Source organism: Macaca nemestrina, chromosome 15, assembly GCF_043159975.1.
Source record: "Macaca nemestrina isolate mMacNem1 chromosome 15, mMacNem.hap1, whole genome shotgun sequence".
NCBI classification, from domain to species: domain Eukaryota; kingdom Metazoa; phylum Chordata; class Mammalia; order Primates; family Cercopithecidae; genus Macaca; species Macaca nemestrina.
Window position 1 is genome coordinate 30,931,014 of NC_092139.1, and position 19,826 is coordinate 30,950,839.

The following is a 19,826-nucleotide window of genomic DNA, read 5'->3' on the forward strand; positions in this document are numbered from 1 at the left end:
ACCTTGTGGGTCATCTAGTCATTATTTGGATGAATAAACCTAGACACTTGCCAACTGAGAAAAAGACTGGCACACACAGTGGGGTCTCCTGACTCCTATCCCTAATAAAAACCCTTCCGGGTCCCTCTCCATCCTGTCCTACCCTGCCCTGCCCCATCCACCCTCTCCCCAGGCCACTGCTGCATCCAAGCTACTGAGATTTCTGCCCTTCTGGATTATGAGCTCGTTAGGATAAGTTTTACTCATCTTTGTTTTCCCAGTGCCTAGCAGAGAGTAAGCAGAGAAGTGGCTTCGACTTAGAGAGGAATACACTAATATATGAAAAGTAAAGTGCCAAAGGACGTAACCTGGAGAAAATGTAAACTTTTCTTGGCTTAACGTAAGTAGTTTCCAGGCTGTGCCATGCCCAGATGTCTAGGATTGAATATCTCCTCTCTTCCTAAACTAATGTTCGCATCATCCAGTTTAGCCAGGAACATGACCAGTTGTGCCATACTCTCACTCTCTCCCTTTCATACCTGACACAAAGAACTGGAATCCATAACTAGAGGTAAGCGAAAGCATATGTAAGGAGACCCTGTATAAGAAACCCTACTCCCTCCCTTACGTGCTCCTCCTTCTCCTGTGTCTCCACCTCAATAAACAGCACCCATTTACAAAACTGCACCAGGTAGAAACCAGATGTCATCCTGATTCCTTCCTTACCCTCCACACCAATAATCTGTGTCTCATGACTCAATTCCACCTTTTTTCTTTTTTTTCTTTTTTTTTTTTCTTTTTTTTTTTTTTTTTGAGACAGTCTCACTCAGGGCTGGACTGCAGTGGTTCGATATCAGCTCATTGCAACCTCCACTTCCCAGATCCAAGTGATTCTCCTGCCTTAGCTTCCCACGTAGGTGGGATTACAGGTGCCGCCACCACACCCGGCTAATTTTTTTCTGTATTTTTAGTAGAGATGGGGTTTCACCATGTTGGCCAGGCTAGTCTCAAACTCCTGACCTCAGGTGATCCACCCACTTTGGCCTCCCAAAGTGCTGGGACTACAAACGTGAGCCCCCAGGCCCAGCAATTCCATCTTTTCTCTACACACACTCTTGCACATGCTCTTCCACCACCTTCATTTGAAACATCATCACCTCTTGCCAACCTCCTAACTGGCCTCTCTGCCCACAGTGCTCTAGCTCTCCAGTCCACTCCTGAACAGGCAGCCAGAGATATCCTTCCAAAATGTACATCGAATCATGGCCCCCTCACCTCAGGATGAAGTCCAAACTCCTCAACACAGGCAAGAAGGCCCTTTCCTGACTTGGCTTCTGCTCTGCCTACCTTGAAAGTCTCCTGTCTGGCCACATCCACCCACCTCAAGCATTATGCTCCACCCAATAATCCTGAGAAATTTGTTTAGCTTTCTTAGCCCGTTTCTTCAACTACAGAATGGGATTAATAATAGTACTTACTTTCAGGATGGTTATGGGAAGAAATAAGTTAATACAAATTAAATTCTTAGAATAGTACGTAATGGATATGGTAAATGGCCAAAAGTCTTAACCTATTATCACCATTTCTGAACTTGCTGTTCCTTCTACCTAGAACAGTCTTATCTCTGCCTCCTCCCTGACTCCCCAGATCTCTTCTTTTCCTGGCTTATGTCTGTTCTTCTCCTGAGGGCTAGGCTTAACCAACTTCTCCTCCAAAGAAGCCTTTCCTGACCTTCCAGTGCTGGGTTAGGCATCATTTTCCTGTGCTCTCCTGGTACCTGTCCCTGTCACAACACTTTTCACACTGCCTGTTTCCTTGCCTATCTTTCCCACTAGGCTATATGAACCCAAATCCCTAAGCGTAGTACCAGGTCTGACAGATGCTTACTAATTGTTCAGCGAATGAAAAACTTTCCAAAAATGAGGTATCCAATGAAAGACAGTCTCAACAAGTAACCAATTCAAATATCAGCCAGGTAGCTGGTCTAAATGACTATAAGGTCCCTCAACTACAAGATTCTATCCAATAAATTCAACATATTGACCTCATGGGTCACATTTGTTTTAACTTTAATATGTAGGCAATGTTTGGGCCATCAGATCTTTAAGGAGAGTGTGACATGACCAGACACATGATCATGTTTGTTATCCTATTACCCATCTCTGAGACACCACCTCTCCCAACCCCCAGTTGTTATCAGGACAAAATTCCAACCATCTTCATAAACATAAAAAGCCCACTCCCCTAAATACACCAACACAGAAGACGGTCAAAAGGACATTTTGACATGCTATATGCAGCATCTAACTTCATCTTAACCAACTGCAAGCAGTGAGGATCCATAAACATCCTCTAAGAACCCAAAAGCTAATCCCTCCTGTGTGTCTTTATGGAAAGAGGGGGACGAAAGAGGGAACATTTCATAAAGGTGATCTACTTAATCATCCTGAGTAGTTTTGATCCAAGCTGCTGCCACTGCACTGTTATTCCTGATAACTCCAGCCCCATATCCCCAAACCCTAGACTGTCAGAAAGGCAGCTGCAAACGAGGTGAGGGTGGGAAGTTATCTAGGTTCTATTTTAAGGGTGTAATAGCTTGGTGTGGTGGCTTACGCCTGTAATCCCAGCACTTTGGAAGGCCAAGACGGGGATCACCTGAGGTTCAGGAGTTCGAAGCCAGCCTAGCTAACATGGTAAAACCCCATCTCTATTAAAAATACAAAAATTACCCAGGCGTGGTGGTGCAAGCCTGTAGTTCCAGCAGCTCGGGAGGCTGAGGCAAGAGAATCCCTTGAACCCAGCAGGTTGAGGTTGCAGGGAGCCAACATTGTGCCACCGCAATCCAGCCTGGGCGACGGAGTGAGACTCCATCTCCAAAAACACAGGGTATAAGGTCTCTTCTGCAGATACTGAGGGAGCCAGCAGAGATTCAAAACAGGCTTCGGTGATAAGCAAGCTCAACCGAAGGGGGAGAGAAGTAGGTCTTACTCAGAGATACAACCAGGCCTGGGTTCCTGCTCTGGAGCTGCATGCCACATCTCTGCTACAGGCGAGGACTAATATTTTGCATTTACAATGCACGCTGAGACTAAAGAAGACATTAAGTGTGCCAGCTTTGCAGTCACAAAAGGACAAATATTGCATGATTCCACTTACATGAGGTTCCTAGAGTAGTCAAATTCATAGAAAGTAGAATGATAGTTTTCAGGAGGCTGGAGGGAGGAGGGAATGGGGAGTTAGTTTAATGGGTACAGAATTTCAGCTGGGGAAGATAATGGACAGTGATGATGGTTGCATAACCATGTGAATGTACTTAATGTCACGTAACGTACACTTTGAAATGGTTAAATGGTTAATTTTATGTTATATATATTTTACCACAATTTTTTTTTAAAAAAGCATGCCAGCTTTAAGGTTATACTGTCTGCAGTCTGAATACTGCCTTGGCCACTTACCAGTTACATGACCCTGAGGCAGGTAATGTAACCTCTCTAAGCCTGTTTCTTCTATAAAACAGGGATAATAATAGTACTTAATTCACAGGTAGCTCTGAAAATTAAGTAATATAGTCCATAAAGTCCTCAGTCCATTGGCCGGTGGCACACGTTAAGTACTTAATAAATTTAGCTATTACTACTGCCACTATAAAGCACTTTCAAAGCCATTTTTTTAATAATCCCCGCAACAATCCTATGAGAGTTTACACATAAGGAAACTGAGGCTCAGAGAGCCACAATGAGTGGCTCAGTTTATGATGCCAGATCAAATCCTCTGCTCCAGAGAAGTGTCTTGTCCTCACTACTTACTCATTCTGTCATCTAAGGCAAGTGCTATGCTATGTCTCCATTCCCTCACAGTAAGAGACATAAACCAAGCTCTACAAACTCCCTCACAGAAATGGATTAGAAATTAAACCACATAATGGTTATGGAAGAGTATATAAGCCATAAACACATAAAACCGAAGTGGTGACTTGTGAGAACTAGTACACCTGTGCTTAAACCTGGCCTCCTCTTAATACTAACCATAAGGCACAGAAAGTGGTGGGGACTATAAAACTTCCTTGGGATTTCCAATTACTCAGGATTCCTGACCTTAAGACCTGAATAAGTGGTTTCGTGCCCTTTTTAAGAAGTGGCTGGCTCAAGCCTGTAATCCCAGCACTTTGGGAGGCCGAGACGAGCGGATCACGAGGTCAGGAGATCGAGACCATCCTGGCTAACACGGTGAAACCCCGTCTCTACTAAAAAAAAAAAAAAAAAAAAAAAAATACAAGAAATGGCAAGGTATGGGAGAAATAAAATTATTACTGGATTAGGAGGAAGAAGACTGGGAATTTCACTTCTCGCTCTGACAAGGCAGTCTGAATTCAGACAACTTACTTCCCCTTTCCAAGGTTTAGTTAGCAGGGAAGCAGGGAAAGGCAGGTATGGAAAAAGGTGGACCAGATGGTCGGTAGGACCCCTTTCAACTCCTACATAGGACTCCTAAATCCAGAATCCTGGCCAGGCACCACAGACCTACCAGACTCCAAAGAACTAATGTGAACATCAAGAGACTCCTTAAGACCTGGCCCAGAAACTCCCTTGCCTGATTTTTAGACACTCCCTCAAACCGGATCACATTGAAAAACTGGAACATTTGCCAAAGTTAATTTTAGTTCACTTTAACCACTCTGGGCCTTATCTGAAAATAGGAGAAATATTTATTTGAAAGCAGATGACTTGAGCGATTCCCCCTAACCCCCATCAAACTAGGATTGATAAATCTAAACATAGAGAACCTGCAAGGTCTGGGAGGAGGAACACGCCACACAAAAACTAAAGGGTGGATCCCACCGTTTACAGTCTCAAAGCTTCCTTGAGCCAAAACCCCCGGGAATTTGAGTTGTGTTTGAGTCCTGGAGTCTGCATCCATCAACTTCTAATTGTCGCAATACCAGCAAGGAATTCATCCAAACCTTTTCCTTTGGAGCTATGGTAACCCCAGAATGGAATTTCATCCATAGTATAGTGGACAACGGCCCAGAAGTCAAGGAAAACCCAGAGTTATGTCCCTAATTAAATGGTGTGACCCAAGTCTAGGTAAAAATGCCCTCTGCACTAAGAGATGATATATGCTCACACCAGGAAATATTAATAAATAACAGGTACTGGCACCGCTCCTTTGCACTTCTGTGGCTACTGTGACTCGGAGAAAATTACTTGACCCCTCTGCGCCTTGATTTCTGCTTCTGTAAATGAGGATAAACCACAAGGCCGTTGTGAGCATTAAACGAAATAAGGCTTGGGAAGTTCCTGGGTGAAGTCTCATTAAATGCTCCCTGTTGGTGTTAACCACTTCTTTCACATATTAGTTCCCTCCCTGAGCGGGTTTCCCTTTCCCCCCATGTCACCGAGAGGCAAACTCAGGCTCGGCCGCCAAGGGGGCTGAGGAAAACGCGGATACGGCCCCAGTTCGAGGGCCCGTGGTTGTTTCTCTCCGAGCCCAAGGCGTGCAAACAGCCCAGAAGAGGCGGGAGCCGAGACAGGACCAGCTCTGCGCGCCTCCGGGAGCCCGTAGACCCAGCCTGGGTAGGAGAGCCGGAAGCAGCCGCGGCCGGGCCCGCCCGAGGCCTCCCCGGAGCAGCCTCCGTTCCCCTCCCTCCGCCCCTCGTCGGGCGGGGCGGGGCACGAGCACAAAAGACTCCAACTTCCGAGCGGGCGCGGGCCCACCCAGCCAACTACTGGCCCAGACTTGGCCCGCGGGAAAGGAGCAGGCAGGGAACGCCAGGGCGGCCGGGAACGGGACCGGGCGCTAAGGGCTGGGGCCGGCGACCCGGGGCGGCGGGTCCCAGTGGGAGAAAGGAGCGGCGGAGGGGGCCTAGAGTTACTCGGGCTCTCGGGAACTCCCCGAAGGGCAGAAATAAGAGTTTCTAAATATAGGCAGCGGCCTGCCTGAAGAAGTGAGTGAACGGAAAGGCACAAAGCACACACCCTCCCCGCACCCCTAAGGAGACGCCCGCAGCCCCCACTCACCCGCGCCGAGAGGTCTGGAGGAAGCCGCGCGGCTGGGAAGGAGGCGGTACTGTCGCACTCGGGGACGTAAGGGAGGGAGGAAAAGGGCAGCTGCGGCGGGAGGAGGCTGGGCACACGCGCGGGAGTCGTCGTCGTCGTCGTCGTCGTCGTCGCCGCCGCCGCCGCTACCGCCCCCTCAGCTTCTCCGGGTTCCGCTGCCCCGCGCCCGCGCCGCTTGCGCGCCCCGCCGCACTGACAGCGGCGCGAGCCCCGCAGCCGCGAGCCCTGCCCTCGGCCGGCACCACTGAGGCGCGCGGGGGTGGGGGCAGCCGGAGCGGCTCCCCGCTGCTCAGCCCCGCCCGCCGCTCCGGCCCTGGTCCCGGGCTCTCCCCCTTCTCTCTGTCTTCCCGGAAGGACACGGTGACACGAGAACTAGGAGTCTGCAGCCCCGCCCAGAAACAGCCCGGCTTCTCAAGCGCATGGGCTCTCCCCACCCTCTCAGCCTGGCTTTGGAAAGGTCCAGAGCTTCGGCGGGGACAGGAGGAAGGCGGGGCCGGGGCGGGGCCTGAAAGGGAGGAGGGACTGAGACGCGGCTTGGGGAGGCGGGGCTGGGGCGGGAAGAGAGAGTCGCTTGCACAGGTTTGGAGCCGAAGTAGGGGCGGAGCTAAGAGGGTGATGAGGCCCTGGGAAGAGTGTCGTCGGACAGGCAGGGAAGGCCGTGCAGGCGATGGAGAGCTGGGAGCCAGGACAGTGCTTGAAAGGAGATGCTGTGGGCGGGGCTAAATGGAGAACCGCCCAGAGAGCGGAGCCACGGACGGAGGGAGGCGGGGCTGAAGAGAAGCCTAGAGTGGGAGGAAGATAGAAGCGGGCCTGAAGGAGGCGGGCCCGGAAGCAGGGAGGGGAGGAGGGGCCCCAGGGGCGCCTACTCTGGGCGGGTGCCGGAAGGAGGCGTGCCCCAAGGAAGGACTGAGGGGTGGTGCTTGAGGTGGGTGGGGCCTGGAGATGGCGTTGAAACCTGCAGGCTGCGGGCGGTGCAGGAGGGATCCGGAAGAGACGAGGCAGGAAGAAACTCCTGGTCCTTTCGCTTTCAAGGGACGTGGCACTTAGGGTGAGGATCGCTCTTCGCTGCCTAATCTGGGACTGGGCGAAGAGGCCGCGCTGAGGGTGATGTCCGAAAAAGATGCAGGAGATGTTTTATAACTTGATCCAGGTACTAGTCCTCCCTCCTACACATTTCTCCTGTCGGGATCTCTCACTTGAATCGTGTTCCAGCCTCCAGTGAACCAGTCTTCCTAACGAGAGCACAAGAGGCCCGTTGTCCTTCATTCTTCAGCTATGGACTTCCCTGAAAGTTGAGAACTGACCATATTCTCGATGCCTGCTCTGACCTGTGATTTCACGACTCACATCGCTTCCCCAGAACCTGCTTAACAGACAGGATTCCTGAGAATGGAGCAGAATTTGAATTCAGAGTCCTGGCTTTGCCATACCAGCAGTTATAATTGCCCTTCTGTTGTTTGATGACTCCCTGCCCTGCTTCAAAAGGAAGAGAAATCAAATTAAAGAGTTGACGACCCTGAGCGCAAGGCCTCGGACGTTATTCCCTAAACTCTGCTTTAATATCACCTCCTCAAAAGAAATCTTCCCTGAACACCTTGTCTCGAGATGTTCTCTAGTTTATCTTCTTGTTCTGTCATTTATTTGTCTGTTCATTGTGTGTTTTTTTGAGATGGAGTCTCGCTCTGTCGCCTAGGCTGGAGTGCAGTGGCACGATCTCGGCTCTCTGCAACCTCTGCCTCCTGGGTTCAAAGCGATTCTTGTGCCTCAGCCTCCCAAGCAGCTGGAATACAGGCGTGTACCACCATGCCCGGCTAATTTTTGTATTTTTAGTGGATACGGGTTTTCAGCAAATTGGCCAAGCTGGGCCCTAACTCCTGACCTCAGGGGATCCGCCTTGGCCTCCCAAAGTGCTGAGATTACAGGCGTGAGCCACCTCACACCCTGCCATGTTTGTACAGTTTTTGAGACATGGTCTTATTCTGTTGCCCAGGCTGGAGTGCAGTGGCATGATCAAGACTCACTGCAGCCTCGACCTCCCAAACTCAATCCTCCCACCTCAGCCTCCCTAGTAGCTGGAACTACAGGCATGTGCTATCACTCTGGGCTGTTCACTATATTGTCCAAGCTGGTCTTGAACTCCTGAGCTGAAGTGATCCTCCTGCCTTGGCCTTACAGGCGTGAGCCTCCACATCCAGCAGAAGGGAGACATTTCTAAGGAAATATGCTGGCAACACTAGCTAACACTTAGTGAGAATTTACTAATTGCCATGCAGTCTGCTAAGTGCTTTTCAAGCATATTTAATTCCCACAACACCCCTATGTGGTAGGTACTGTTCTTACCCCATTGTACAGCTGAGGAAACTGTGGCACAAAGAGGTTAACTTTCCCAAGGTCACACAGCTGATGATGGAGTCCAACTTTGGGTCCTACATGCTGAATTACTATATTATCCTACTTCCTAATTATTAAGGACCTAGGGTCGTTAGTCCAATAAAGGTGAAGAATGAAGATGCCACATTCTTTTGCTTTCTGGATAGTATGGCATAGGGTATGATGCCTACCTAGAGTTGCAGCAGATTTTTTTTTTATTTTTAGCCATCATGAGGGAAGCCAGCCAGAAGACAAAACCATCACACGGAGGGCAAGACAGAAAACATTACAGAAAAAAATGAACCAGAGACTGGTGCAGCCATTCCTGAAGCTTGACCCACCTCTGGACCTTAACATGAACAAATATATTTTTATAGTAATTTGAGTTGTGATTTTTATAACCTGCAGCCATAATTTCCTAACTAAAACAGATGAGTACAGTTCAACAGGTGGAGACAATAAATGATAAAGCGTCAAGATTGGAAGAATATAATGTAATTTGGTTTGACTGCATTTTTAATCCCCTTAGTAATCCTACAAGGTTAGTTCTGTTTTTATCCCCCATTTCACAGATGAGGAAATGTGATATGGCCAATGTAGGGCTACACAGGGGGCTGAAGCAGGAGAATTGCTTGAACGCGGGAGGCAGAGGTTGCAGCGAGCCAAGATCACACCACTTCACTCCAACCTCAGTAACAGAGCGAGACTCTGCCTCAAAAACAAAACAAAACAAAAGTTATCCTGCTTTCTCTTGGAATCCATAAAATCATGAACTATTTATAATTGGAGAGTTCCTCCAAGACACCTCATCTAGGGGTTTTCAAACTTCTCAAGTTGTCCACCTTTCTTACGCAAGACCTTTCACAGAAAGGCAAGGCATGAAACAGATGAGGGAGAGGAGGTGGCTTTGCTTGAAGTAGGGGAGAGGAACCTAGAGTCCTTCCTGCTAGACCTCCCCACCCCAGCCACAGGCCACCCTTCTTAAGCAGTGATCCCTCCACAAAATCCCAGGGTGTTACAGAATACAGTTTAAGAATCACCATTCTTTCCCAGGTCCTGTTTTACAGATAGGGAAATGGAGGCTCAGAAAGGCATAGATATTTACTTAATGGTTCTGGAGGAAGTCAGTGGCAGGAAGGGATACCTGCCTCACAGGACAATTCACTTTCCCGTGGGAATAGCACTATCTCCTTCCTGCTCTGCGTTTGAGGATAAACCCTGTCTTGGCTCCTCCCTGACTGGGGTGAGAAGTAGCCCTCCTGGAATTGCCTCAAAGCCCCCGGTTATCACCAGTGTTCTCGGTTGCAAATTACGAAACATAAATAAACTCAGGCTAACAGATGCAGCAAATGAATTTATCAGGAAGGAATGGGGAGCTCCCAGAACTGATGGGAGGGCTGGAGAACCAGGCCCAGAAAATGCACAGAAGTGGTGAGGGCAGAGGCTTCAATGTTGCTGGGACTCTCCTCCCAGTCCTTTATCTCTTCTCGCCTCTGTATGTGAGTTTTTCTCCTCAAGGCTAGGCACCTGGCTGCAGCAGTACTCACCACTCACAACTCTCACCTGCTCCACCGGAGAGAGACTGAGGGTTTCTGCTTCTGGTATGAAGGACAAAATTTTAGGGAAAAACTTTGGTTGGTCCAACATGGGTAAGACCCCGTCCCTGTACCAATCATCTATGGCTGGAAAACCAGGTGCTGTGACTAGCCCAACTTAAGCCAGGTGCCACTCTCTAACCAATCACTGTGAATAGGGAAATGGGATGTACAGGGAGATGGCAGCCCCATCGGAACCGTATGGTCAGAGAAAGATGCATTTCCCAAAAGATGGAGTTCATGGTCTGGGGCAGATTGAATAATAGATTTTTACTACACCCGCCCCAGAGTCACCCCCAACCAATACATTACTTACTGCCTAACTCTCATCATTCCTTCTCTGCTCAAAACCCCTCAATGGGCTGGGCACAGTGGCTCATGCCTGTAATCCCAGCACTTTGGGAGGCCGAGGTGGGGGGATTACTTGAGGTCAGGAGTTCAAGACCAGCCTGAGCAACATGGTGAAACCCCATCTCTACTAAAAATATAAAAATTAACCAGGCGTGGTGAAGGGCACCTGTAATCCCAGCTACTCAGGAGGCTGAGGTGGAATAATCACTTGAACCTGGGAGGTGGAGGGTGCAGTGAGCAGAGATCATGCCACTGCATTCCAGCCTGAGAGACAGAGACTCTGTCTCAAAAACAGAAAAACAAAACAAAAAAACTTTCAATGGCCTCCCACTGCCATGTCATCGGCATGGATCAAAAACTCAAATGTCATGCTGGGCACAGTGGCTCATGCCTGAAATCCCAGAATTCTGGGAGGCTGAGGCAGGAGGATTACTTGAACCCTGGAGTTTGAGACCAGCTTGGGCAACGTAGTGAGACCCTGTCTCTAAAAAAAAAAAAACAAAAAAAAAAACTAGCCAGCATGGTAGCATGTGCCTGTACTTCCAGCTACTTGGGAGGCTGAGGCCAGAGGGTCACTTGAGCCCAGGAGGCCAAGGCTACAGTGAGACATGCTCACACCACTGCACTCCAGCCTAGGCAACAGAGCGAGACCCTTCTCAAAACAAATAAACAACAACAATAGCAAACCCTCAAGTGTCTACAGGGGCTAGAAAGATTAGGCATGAGACAACAGGGAGTGGAGAGCACTGTCATGAACTGGAGGATGTGTGTTGCATACTGTTCCTAGAATGCAGGTGCTGAGATGTAGGATTCTTCAAGAGAGCCCCCAAATCTGGATTTTCATATAAAATCTCCCAATTTCTAAATGTTGGCTTGACTATTTTTAAAAACCTTGTGCAAGCCAAATGAATTATGTCTGCAGACCAATTACTGTAGGCTGTGGTCTAAAAATGGGCAATCTCTGACCTTTATAGGATAAAGCCTATAATCACACACCCACCTTTGGGGTCTATTATCTATTACTACATAAGAAATCACCCCAAAAATGTAGTGACTTAAAACAACAATGATTTGTTACTTCTCACAATTTTATGGAATGACCAGGTGGTTCTTCTGCTCCATGTGGTGTTGGCTGGGAAAAGCTTCCTCCTGTCTCCACCTCCACATGTTCTATTTCCTTTTCAAGCCCAAGTGCCAATGGCACCTCCACCCTGAAGCCTGCCTCATCTCCTGTGCCACACACATTGCCACTGGCCGAGTCTAAATGAGATACCGTGCTCGCCAAGCTTTCTTGCTCTTTATGTATAAGTATTAGAGCATGCATCTAGCTCACCTAGAGAACGGAGGTCTACCTTGTCCATCTTTATATCCTTCTGGCACAGTCACACAGGAAAGCCTCATGAGTGCTGTCAGATTGGATTGAACTGAACTGACTCTTGGACATATTTAGTCCAACTTGCCCATTGTGCATATGGAGAAATGAAGTCTGGAGAGGGGAGTTCACACATCATATACACTGAAAGCTGCCCATCAAAAGAGTTGCAGAACCAGGATTACGGCCCTTGCATCTTGACTGCCAGTTGATGCAGGTTAAACTCTGTGTTTAATCCTTGTTGATATGGATGTCTGGGACTTGAATAGAAGACATTTCTCGTTTCAGATGCATCCATTAGCAGGTCTTAGCCAGGAGCCAGTCCCTTGCAAGTATATATTGCAAGTAATTGATGACATTGGAGCCAGAAATCGAATGAACCGGGCCCAGTTCAATCAACTTACTGGACAAACTCCTCAAGCACTCTAAGCCCCAATTTCCTCCTCTGTAAAGTGGGCATAAATTACATTTACCTTGAGGGTTGCTGTGAAAGCTAGAAATAATATATGTAGTGTCTCCTGACACACAGAAGGTGCTCAAGAAATAGTAAGCTCTTCTAATAATTGTTATTGATGACAAAGAGGATGAAAGAACAAATGCTCTGACTTCTCAAAGGAGGGAGAATCATCCCTAAGGATTGTGTCTTGGAGAACATAAATCCATATTTTCTCTTTCCTGAACAAATTCCCTTTGGAAGGGCACAAAGGGAACAACTTCCCTTCTTAGGAAGGAAGGGAGGAAGGGAAGGAAGGATGGAAAACAAGAGGGAGGAAGAGTTGGCAGGTTATGACTATCTCTACCTCTCCCTGAGGCTTGCTCTGTTACACCCACCCCAAACTCTGGTCCATCCCATTTCCATGCTGAGATCAGGCCACACACAGAAGTGGTGGGGCCGGACCACCACTTTGAGCCATCCCTGGGAATCCCCAGGACACCGGATAGCAGACTTGGAGCATACAGTTCCCACACGCTGTGATTGATCACTAGGGAGCTCAAGGTTATGGAGGAAGCTCTCATAAGTCAATACAAGATTGTGTGTCTCTCATTTCTCCCTGGCTCAGCCCTCAGAGCCCTTGTCCCTGCTCTCTGCCTTGCCACTAGGTCTTCCCATTAGTTTTTTATCAAACAAAAGACAGGCTGACATCTTTAAAGTATGGTCTTTATAAAGTAGGGAGCAAATCATTCCACACCTTCCCTCCCAATACCTCCCTCACTGGTGCCTTCAAGCCTTCGAACAAGAGGGGACACATCTCCCCACTTCCCAGTGACCTTCCTCCATCCCTCATTGCATCCATGAGTGACACCACTGAGATCAGATGCAGTGATGTTAATTGAAATTGACATTAAGGGCTCACTTGCTCAAGCAGAAGCACATTAGAAGAAATATAAACGAGGAAGACATTGGGTCTGTGACATTTGTTCTAATGAGAAAAACCATCAAGAGCATCTTGTTCAAAGAGGATTGAGTGCCCAGGAAACAACAGATACATGAGGCCTTCCACCCCCACCCCACCCCCCAATACTTAGAAGTGTCACACATATTTGAAGAGACTTTTCAATCATCCTTGCTTCAATCGTGATTCCCCAGGTACATTTCACCCAGCACCTTCCCCCTCATGTTCTTCATCTGTTTCTCCAAATCTACTTCTCCATATTATTTTAAGAGTTTGTGGCCAGATGTTGGTAACGTGTGGTCCCAGATGTTCTTATTTGCTATACTTCAGGAATTCTTGACTAGGTGGCCCAAGAACTTCTCAGCTTTGGATCCAATAAGGGGAACCTAAAACTAAAAGAATCCCATCTGGAGTAGAGAGGAAGATACCCAATTACCCAGTTTTTTGTTGTTGTTTGTTTTCTGAGACAGAGTCTCTCTCTGTTTCCCAGGCTGGAGTGCTGTAGCGCAATCATAGCTCACTGCAGCATTGAACCCCTGGGCTAAGCAGTCCTCCTGCCTCAGCCTCCTGAGTAGCAGGGACTATAGGCATGTACCACCATGCCCAGCTAATTTTTTTTTTTAATGTTTTTGTAAAGACAGGGTTTCACTATGTTGCAAAGGCTGGTCTTGAATTCCTGGGCTCAAGAGATCTTCCCACCTCAGCCTCCCAAAGTGCTGGGATTACAGGCACGAGCCACCACATCTAGCCCAAGTTTCTGCGTAAAGAACATGAAGGTTTTCCTTAGATCATGCTTTAAATGGCACATCATGTCTTTATGGTTATTAGTGGGTAGTTGCAAGTTATAGATACTATTTTTGTCTATGCTGTATCATTTCCCAATATTCTTAATAGCATCTGACTTTAAAAAAAAAAATTTTTTTTTTGAGACAGGGCCTTCCTCTGTCACCCAGGATGGAGTGCAGTCCTGTAATCATGGTTCACTGCAGCCTCAACTTCCCGGACTCAGGTGATCCTCCCACCTCAGCCTCCAGAGTAGCTGGGACCACAGGTTATGCCACCATGCCCAGCTAATTTTTGTATTTTTGCGTACAGACAGGGTTTCACCATGTTCCCCAGGCTGGTCCCTAACTCGTAAGCTTAAGCAATCTGTCCATCCCAGACTCCCTGTAAGTGCTTAGATTACAGGCATGAGCCACTATGCCTTAGATCACAGGCATGAGCCACTATGCCATGCCAGCATCCGATTTTTCTGTGAGCCTCTACTCCTATTCTTGGTCCAGGCCGTAAAGAGTATGGAAACTAAAGTCTGACTGCCTAGATTTGAATCCTGGCTCTGCCATTGACCAGCTGTGTGGACCTGGAAAAATTCCTTAACCTCTCTGTGCCTCATATAAGAAATGTGGAGAATAGTATCTACCTCATGGAGTTATTGGATTATATGAGTTAATTCAGATAAAATGTTTAAAAGAGTGACTGGCACATAGTAAACATCCCCAAATGTCATCTAGTATTCATATTATTACTATTAATTCAGAAGGGGCTGACTTCATTCCCCCCGGCCCTGGTGATGGCACCTGACCCAGGCCTGGCCAATCGGGACATTCTGTCCCCCTGCCCACCATGGAATCCTTCTCCACACGTGGACAATCATACTAATCATTTGGATTGGCACTGAGGGCTGTGACCTAATGTGAACTCTGAAAGCCTGGTCATGCTGGGCCAAAGCTGCAAAGTAAAGGTAAACATCAAATCTGGGCTGGTTCATCAGGAGAGAACATTCTGAGCAGGAAGATCTGGGGACTATCAAGTTTCACCTTGCAGGTGAAGGCCTACTCTGCCTACTCTAGCCATTAGTTAGACCCCAATGAAATGATTGCAGTAGACTGTTAATTTGGTGGCTTCCAGTGAACCATGCTTCTGGCATTCATACTCTTATGTAGTCCCCTCCCACATTGACTATGGACTTTGCCATGTTGATGCAGGGCAGGTAAGCCCCAAAATTGGGGCTTAGCCCGGGAAGGTTCATCCAGGAAAGTATTCAAGGGCAAACAGGTGGTGTTAGATGGCAATTTTTTTTTTTTTTTTTTTTGAGATGGTATCTTACTCTGTCACCAGGCTGGAGTGCAGTGGCACAATCTCTGCTCACTGCAATCTCCAACTCCCTGGTTCATGTGATTCTCCTGCCTCAGCCTCCTGAATAACTGGGATTAGAGGCAAGCACCACCACACCCAGCTAATTTTTGAATTTTAGTAGAGATGGGGTTTCACCATGTTGGTCAGGATGGTCTCTATCTCCTGACCTCATGATTCACCTGCCTCGGACTCCCAAAGTGCTGGGATTACAGGCATGAGCCACCGCACCAGGCCTAGATGGCAACTTTTATTGGAGCGGCAGTGTACAACAGCAGCAGAGGCACTGCTCCTTGCGGAACAGGACTACCCCATAGGCAGCATGCCCAGAGTAGCAGCTCAGGGGTAGTTCTGTCGTCATATTTATACCCACTTTTAATTACCTGCAAATTAAGGTGCCAGTTATTCAGAATTTTCTGGACAAAGGATGGTACTTCCAGGCCATTGCCATGGAAAGGGGTGGTAACTTTCAGGTGTTGCCATCACAGTGGTAAACTGACATGGCATTGCTGGGTATGTCTTATGGAGAGGTGCTTTCACTGCTTCCCTGTTCAGCTAGTCTTCAATCTGGTCCAGAGTTTGAGCCCCACCTCTGGAGTTGAGTCCTGCCTTCTACCTCAATGTGACAAATTTAGGCCAACGGGATATCAGCAGCTGTGATGCAAGCAGAGACTTGGGAAATGCCTGCACACTGGGGTTTGTCCTCTTGGAATGCTCATTCTTGGGAGCCCTGAACAACTGTGTAAGAAGTCTGGCTACCCTGCTGGAGAGACCACATGGAGAGAACACATGGTGGGAAGAGACTAAAATTGTATAAAGAGAGTCAGGCCAGCCATCCCAGCTTCTCTGTTGAGCCCAGCCATCAGCCGACCTGCCAGCTGAATGCAACCATAAGAGTGATCACCAGCAAGATCACTAGAAAAACCACCCAACTAAGCCCAGCCCGGATTGAACAATCATAAGCAAATAAAATGGTTATTGTTTTAAATCACAAAGTTTTGGGGTTACATAGCAATCGAAACAACAATCATGTTCAATAACATTTCCTACATCCACAGAGTTCTCAGAGCTCTACCACATCTAAGAGATTAGGATTGTTATTAGCCCCATTTTACAGATGGGGAAGCTGAGGCCCAAAGATGGGAAGCAACAGCCCCAGTCAAGCAGAGACAGAGCTGTCACATTCATACACTTCTGAGTGAGCTCCTTCCACTGCACCTCCCACTGCAGTAACTTCTGTCCAGTTGAAGAAACTTATAAGCAGCAGCAGAAAGTGGTGAGGTATAGGAGCACTGGACTGGGATTCACAATAGCCTGGCTTGAAGTTGGCCATTATTTGTCTGTATGTGCTTAGACAACTCAAACCACTTCCCTCCCTGAGCCCGTCTTTCCAGCTGTTCAGTGAGGGGGGAAGCATACTGAAATGCTCGCAGAGGCCAGGCAGATAACACAGACAAGGGAAGCAGGTCAGGTGAGGATTATAGTGGCTGAGCCTATGCCCTTCTATGTGGGGGTGGTCACTACCCAGCTTCAACCAACTGTTACCATATGGAATCGGGGCCCAGTGTAGCTAGATCACCTGATTTTTTTCTTTTCCTTAGAGAAGCAGGAAATGTAGGTTATGATGTTAAATTTCCCAACATTAAAATGTTATATACAGCTCAGGAAAAGCAGGGAAAAGAAAAAGAAATGTTATGAATTCATTTGAATTGTTTAAAAATATACAGCCATTCAAACCTACAGTCTGCTGGTTTGAAACCCTGGATCAGATTATTTCAAAATGTCCTGCTAGAGTTTATGCCGACATCAAAGAAGGATGCCTACCGGTCCCAGCCCTGCCCTACGCACACAGAGCAGTTCCATCTATCTCCCCAGCCCAACTCACAGAGCCTGAACACCAGGGAGGCCTTGGGTGTAGCTACTCTCTTTCTCTTGAGGACTCTCATCTCCAGCCCTTCCACCCCTCTGTCTACAAGGAATGGGGTGCAGAGGCCCAGCTTCGAATGCCTAAAGTTGCTGGGGCTTCAAAGGAGGGCCAAAAGTGGAAAAGAAGTAGCATCCACTAAGCAACTACTGTGGGCCAGGTGTGATGGTGGATTGCAATATTATGCAATAGCAAAGGGTCTCATGACTATGAGGACATAAGGGATTGGAGGAGCGCTGTTCATCCCTGGTCATAATGAGCCTTGGAGACAGACAGGCAGTGCAGCGAGGGACGGCCTAGCTATTATTGATACTAATTAAAAGGCCATTAAATTGAAGGGGCACATACAGCCCTTCCGTCACCAGCCAGTGCTCTGACAATCTCACCATTTTCTGTGAGGCCAGCGTAGCTTGTGTGGGGCACAGAGCGCAACCCCTCACCCCCTGACTCTCCACTAAAGCACTTAATTGTCCGAGAAAAAATACCAACACTCCCACAGCTCTGGGTGAAGCTGCAATATACTAATTGAAATTCAATGGCTTGAATCTTGGGAGGGAAAGGGTCACTAGTAGGGAAATATAGAAGCATACATTCATTCAATAAATTATTAGTCTGCATCTTTTATGTGCCTAGTACAGTGCTACATGCAATGAATATGGCAATGATCAAAGCAGATAAAGGGCTCCCCAAATATAATCATGGAGATTATGGAAGGATTGAATTCTACCCTCTACAATTCACAGTTGCAAAAAATGCATAGTTCTTTATTTTCTTTCTCCTTTTTTCTTTCTTTCTTTCTTTTTTTTTTTTTAACAGAGTCTTTCTCTGTCTTCCAGGCTGGAGTGCAGTGGCACAATCATAGCTCACTGCAGCCTCAACCCTCCGGGCCTACGTGATCCTCCTACCTCAGTCTCCTGAGTAGCCTTTATTTTCCGTAAGTGATCATTTTTGTGTGTGTGCTTCCTTTATTTTCTGATAGAGAAAAATATAAATCTGATTACTAATTGTAACGGAGTCTCTTCCAGTTTCAAAGTCTCATGAAGGAGTATTTCATACCATTTGAGTAAAAGGTTCGTCTTCCTTTCCTCCCACCTCTTCCTCCCTCAAGAAGGCCTGGGTGTCAGCCAGGTCACACATGGATCCTTGAGCCATCCTCTGGGAATATGACCTGAGAGGCCCTTCCCATTGACTTAGCAGCGGGATGGAGAAACTCCAGCCTATCATGGTTTTGTGGGCTGAAAATCCGGGGTCATCTGCTAGGGCCCCACGTGTGCCTCCTCAGCCCTGAATCCCTAAGATGATGACTGCAGCTGTGACTCTGCTGAGAGCTTTCTCCTGACACCAAGGCAAACTTGGCCCACTCACTGGACAAGACAGAAGTACTGGAGATGTGGTACCCACAGAAATATCGTTCAGCCAATGACAGGGAATTGATGATGATGTTAGTATCCTCTTCCCTTGTACTGGATACACCTGAGTGTTCTTGTGTCCTGGAAGTCCCAGTGGGATTGAGCTCCAGTTGTCCACAGTGGGGAATTTCTTCATCATACCTGATTTATTGGCAGCCTTTTCCTTCCTGTCTCACTCCCTAATCTGTTAACGTGTTCCCTGGGATCATCCCCCAAATAAACTACCTGGCCTTGGATTCTTGTCTCAAGGTGTGTGACTGAGAGAACCCTAAAACATCACCCATTTAGTGTTTTGTTTTGTTTTGAGACAGAGTCTCTCTGTTGCCCATGCTGGAGTACAGTGGTACGATCTCGGCTCACTGCAATCTCCGCCTCCTGGGTTCAAGCAATTCTTGTGCCTAACCCTTCTGAGTAGCTGGGATTACAGGCGCCCACCACCACGCCCAGCAAATTTTTGTATTTTTAGTAGAGATAGGTTTCCACCATGTTGGCCAGGTTGGTCTAGAACTCCTGACCTCAGGTGATCCACCCGCCTCGGCCTCCCAAAGTGCTGGGATTACAGGCGTGAGCCACCGCACCTGGCTTTTAATTTTATAAGCCCCACTCACTGACCCACAGGGACCAAACCCTGCTGTATAGGAGGAACCTCCAGATCCCCTCCCTCCCATTGATGGGCCTCCTAAGGCACAGACAAAGAGAGAGGGCTTGCTATCAACTTGATAGTTCTCATAAGAATCTCCATAGCTAATACAAATTAAAGTGGTTTCATAGTTCCCAATGATGTCCCCGGTGGCCATATCAGCGCATCCCACCTTTGTCGTGGAAATGGAGCCATAGTGATTGGTCCGGGCCATGAGCATGTCATTCAAGCTAGGCCAATTAGAGATATCTCCTGGAACTTTTTACACCAAAACTAAGGGAGAGATGTTCTCTGAACTCCAAGAGTTGCTAAAGCTGAAAGGCTGTGATTCTGGAGTGGCCAGAGTCCGTCTTCCCCTCCCTGTGGAGAAGTCCACCTGCGACTGGCGAGAATGGCTCCAACAGGCAAAGAGCAGCAGAAAAGAGAGAGAACAGCCTGGTGGCCTTTATGTAGCTGAATCCAGTCATCCGGGGTATTGGCTCCACAGGGCGCTGTCCACGGTTTGGTTATGTGAACAAATGAACTACCCTTTCTTGCTCAAAGTAGTTGCAGTTGGGTTTCTATCACTTCCAACAAAAAACCTTTGATGAATTTTGATGAATA

At 47.7% G+C, this 19,826-nt stretch overlaps 1 protein-coding gene and 1 long non-coding RNA gene across 7 annotated transcripts in view; one reads left to right on the plus strand and one right to left on the minus strand.

The window, feature by feature from the left end:
- LOC105496229 (RALY heterogeneous nuclear ribonucleoprotein) overlaps window positions 1–6,353 on the minus strand; it is an 87,487-nt gene extending 81,134 nt beyond the window's left edge. The window contains exon 1 of one of the 2 annotated variants that reach the window (XM_011766426.3): window positions 5,997–6,353. The gene's annotated coding sequence lies outside the window, so the exon portion shown is untranslated. The remainder of the gene's footprint in view (window positions 1–5,996) is intronic. The other variant, XM_011766429.3, reaches the window with a different exon arrangement.
- Window positions 5,640–7,555, plus strand: LOC105496231 (uncharacterized). 5 transcript variants are annotated; one of them, XR_011613407.1, is made up of 2 exons: window positions 5,640–5,923; window positions 6,997–7,555. It is a non-coding gene; the product is annotated as an uncharacterized lncRNA (long non-coding RNA). The 5 variants fall into 5 exon arrangements; XR_011613408.1 differs by having other exon boundaries at window positions 7,068–7,555; XR_011613409.1 differs by lacking the exon at window positions 5,640–5,923 and adding an exon at window positions 6,368–6,492 and having other exon boundaries at window positions 7,068–7,555.
- The last annotated feature ends 12,271 nt before the right edge of the window (window positions 7,556–19,826 follow it).